Source organism: Rutidosis leptorrhynchoides, chromosome 6 (genome assembly GCF_046630445.1).
Source record: "Rutidosis leptorrhynchoides isolate AG116_Rl617_1_P2 chromosome 6, CSIRO_AGI_Rlap_v1, whole genome shotgun sequence".
NCBI lineage: Eukaryota > Viridiplantae > Streptophyta > Magnoliopsida > Asterales > Asteraceae > Rutidosis > Rutidosis leptorrhynchoides.
Genome location: NC_092338.1, coordinates 265,843,131 through 265,847,471, shown reverse-complemented (window position 1 = coordinate 265,847,471; position 4,341 = coordinate 265,843,131). Strand labels below are relative to the sequence as shown.

The window sequence follows — 4,341 nt, the reverse complement described above, 5'->3', positions numbered from 1 at the left end:
CTTGTGTAATATTTCGTCGTATTTTGTAGTAAAATATAATAGTATTTCGTACCCTACTCGCAACACATCAAGTTTTTGGCGCCGCTGCCGGGGACTCGGCGAAACACTATATTTTTATGCTATATTTTAGTAAAACTATATTTTTGTAAAAATATATTATTTTTGTAAAAATATATTATTTCTTATTTCATAAAATAAAAAATAAAAAAAGAGAGAAAACTGAAATCAAATAATTAACAAATAGAAATTTGGGCCGAGCCGATTAAAAGCCCAAAATATTGCTGGACTCCTTATTCATGCGATCGCATGATATCATAACTATATCCCTATGCGATCGCATAAGCCTGTCTGACAGGTATGAAACCTTAGTTGTACGAATTAGGGTTACGTTTAAATAATAATAATTATTAATTAATTATAATTAGGGTTTTTAATTTAATAATATTTAGTTTTAGTTGTATTTAATTTGTAATATTTAGTTTAATTTAGTTTTATTAATTATAAATTGATACTTTTATAAAATAAATAATACAAAAATAATATTTTTATAAAATTGTATTTTTATAACTTTAAGCTTATTTTATATTTTGTATCTTTTTATTAGTTAAAGCGTAATTTTATAATTTTTCGTTCGTAATTAGTTTTAATCTAGTATTTTGCCGTAGTTTATTTTTATTTCTAGATTCTTAGGCTTTGCCGTAAAATCCCTTAAGTGCTTTTTCTTTAGATTAAGATTTAGGCGCTTTAGAATTTTGCAACGCCATTTATATATTTTAGTGACTTTTAAGTTATTGCCGTTTTAGATATAGAATTCCTTTTAAGCTTTAATACCTTTATGTGCAGCTTTTTAGATTTAGTTTTTAGACTTTTAAGTTTCGACTTTTTTCTTATTTTTATTTTTCGACGTTTTTCGGCGCGCTTCTTTCTTTCTTTCTCCTTTCTACGCTCTAGTTTTTAGGACATAGATTTTTATCTTCTTTAAATTTCAATGAAAAAATTATTTTAAGCGGTTAAATTGATAGACATCCAAAATTTTCTGGTTTGTAGTAATAGTTGGATTTGTTAGTGGCGAGTTGTGAGCTTCCGATTTAAAGGGTCCTGGCTACCTGTTGCATCTATTGGCTATTCGAAACGTGGGAAAAATCAGAAAAGTCTATTAATTTGATAACTTATATAATTTTTATCTTTATAACTAATAGGATATTTAGTGAATGCACCGAGCAAAACGTTCACCACCTTTCATACGTTCACCACCTGTAACTCGATCAAGACATCTAGCCAATATTGTCGCCATTGATTTTTCTTTAGAATCATCACCTAGTCGAACAAGTACTCCAAATCAAAATTCCGATAATCCATTTTTTTTTAACCTGAATTCACAATTGAGAACCCGGAGGATATTCAAGGACAATTCCAAGATCCCGAACCACTAATAATTCCTCCCGAATCACAAACCGTTAAATCAGAATCTTCTAGTGATTCGGATTCAACAAATTCAAATATGGAAATAACGAAACCTCAAAGTATGGAAGACAGAATGAGAGCCATACGCACGGGCCAAGGTCACGCCATTAATCAGCCAGATGTTAGAGCATCAGATTTTGAAATCAAAGGACAAATCCTACACGTGATCACCAATCAGTGCCAATTTGGTGGTACAACAAAATAAGATCCAAACGAACATCTTCGAACTTTTAATAGGATTTGTAATCTATTTAAAATCCGAGAAGTTGAGGATGAAACTATTTATCTTATGTTGTTCCCCTGGACTTTAAAGATAGAAGCCAAAGATTGGTTAGAATTGTTACCTGAAGGAACGATTGACACATGGGATGTTTTAGTTGAGAAATTTCTTCAAAGATTCTTTCCGGCATCTAAATCCGTGAGACTTCAAGGAGAAATTGCCACGTTCGTGCAAAAGCCAAATGAAACGTTATATGAGGCATGGCCAAGATTCGGAAGGATGTTGAGAGGATGTCCTCAACACGGTTTAGATACTTTTCAAATAGTACAAATCTTTTATAAAGGCGTAGACATTGCCACACGAAAAGACATTGACACAGCAGCTGGTGGTTCCATTATAAAGAAAACTACAACCGAAGATCACAAGATCATTGATAACACAGCATCCCACTCTCATGAGTGGCATCAGAAAAAAGACATTTTTCATTCATCTAAAGTGGCTAGAGCCGATTCTAGCCATAACTTTGATTCTGTTTCTGCAAAAATAGATGCTTTCGAGAGACGAATGGAAAAGATGAATAAAGATATTCACGCAATACGAATCAGTTGTGAGCAATGCGGTGGACCACACTTAACGAAAGATTGTCACAATGAGCAAACGATGGAACAACGTGAGAATGTTTCCTACATGAACCAAAGGCCGGAAAATAATTATCAAAATAATTATCAACCGCCAAGGCTAAACTTCAATCGAAATCAAAACATTTTTTACAATCCAAATGGACCCAACAATAACTCGTATAACCAACAAGGTCCGAATAACTAACCAACTCAAAACAACACTTTCAATCAACAAAGACCCAGCTTGTATAAACCACCACAACAAACCGAAGAGAAAAAGTCAAATCTAGAAGAAGTGGTATTAAATTTAATGGAATCTCAAACACAATTTATTGAAACTCAAACCAAACGAATGAGAGGTTTGATCAGTCATTTAGAACTCAACAAGCTTCCATTTTGAATCTAGAAAAAACAAGTAGGTACTCTTGCTAGATTGATGAGTGAGAGGGAACAAGGAAAGCTACCGAGTAATACTGAAGAAAATCCTCAGAATGAGAATGTTAATATGGTATCAACAAATTCTGAAAAACCAGCTCTAAAAGATGGGAAGGTTTTAGATGTGAGTAACAATGAAGAAGTTACAACACCACCACCACCCGAGTATGTAAAGCCAGTGGTGGCACCATACAGACCACCCATCCCATTTCCAAGAAAAGGAGTTGAGTATGAGCAAGTGATAGGTAATAAAGTTTGTGATACCTTTGGAAAGAAGAAGAAGAATAAGAAAGTACAAGAAACAAAAACCGTAAACATAAACCCAGTAAAGACAGTTCCACCAAAACTTCCACCTAGGGTAGGTGATACGGGTGAATTTATTTTTCCTTGTCTACTTAGCGATTATGTCATGTATGATGCACTAGCAGATTTAGGTGCGAGTGTGAGTGTTATGCCTATTTTATTATATAAGAGATTAGGAGTAGGTAAGTTAACTCCAACGAATATGAGTGTTCGACTCCTTGATCAAACCATTAAGCATCCAGTTGCAATTGCTGACAACCTACCCGTTCAAGTAGGTAATTTAACCTTTCTAGTCGAATTCATTGTCATTGACATAGAAGAGGACCCAAACATTCCTCTAATTTTAGGTCGACCATTCTTAGCGTCCACCGGGGTGTTATTTGATGTAAGAAAGGGTAGAATGACACTTAGTAATGATGAGAAATCGTTCACCTTTATGATTTGAAAGTCTAAATCTCTACCAACCAAAATCGTTGAACCAACAAAAACGATTGGTAAAAACCATATTGATTTACCAACTCCAACGGTAGTGCTTAACAATAATAAAATGCCTAAGTGTGGGGAAGATGAAGCAACACCTAATGATGACCTGATAACAAAGAACCCCATAGTTCATACGAAATTAAATGACCCTATTATTAACAGTTCAATGAAGAAACTTTTTAAACGGGTTTATGATGTTAGAAGTAAGGGGAACTTTAAGTTATGTAACCGGTTAGTATCCAATCTGTCGCCTAAAGAAAAGGCGAAACTAGTTGAATTTGTGGATATTACGGAAGAAGCTGGTCAATGGCTTAAAGCAAAAGTCACAGATATGCAAGTTGTTTATGGTCCAAACGAAATTAACGATGAAGTTAATCACAATTTCAAAACCACAGATACTTAAGTGTGAGGAGATTCAAATGTTCTAAAAAGAAAACATTATTTAGAGTTAGTTGTTCTGTTCTCGTGTAGTTCCGAGAATGGAATCCGATTGGTCTTTTCCACTAGCAGACACTAAAGAACTAGTTTTCTCCCCCACATTCTGAATTTTTGTTTTGTAGGTTTTATATTAAATTAATACGCATTTTTAAATTTAATTTTTGTGTGATTTAAAAAAAATTACTTTATTTCATTAAGTTTAAAATTTGATATTTAAAATTCGCCGTGAGTTGAAGACTAGGTCATGGAACCGAAATTGCTTTACTCGAGGGCGGGGCGAAAAATTTTGTTATCATTATTTTTAATTTTATTGATCTAAAGTATACCAAAAAAATTTAAAAACCCAAAAAATCTTTGCTTTTAAAACAATCGCTTTAA

General features: G+C 33.3%; 1 non-coding gene across 1 annotated transcript; it reads right to left on the bottom strand.

The window, feature by feature from the left end:
* Window positions 1–1,885: 1,885 nt before the first annotated feature.
* Window positions 1,886–1,992, bottom strand: LOC139856714 (small nucleolar RNA R71). Its single transcript, XR_011762176.1, has one exon. It is a non-coding gene; the product is annotated as a small nucleolar RNA R71 (small nucleolar RNA).
* Window positions 1,993–4,341: the final 2,349 nt, after the last annotated feature.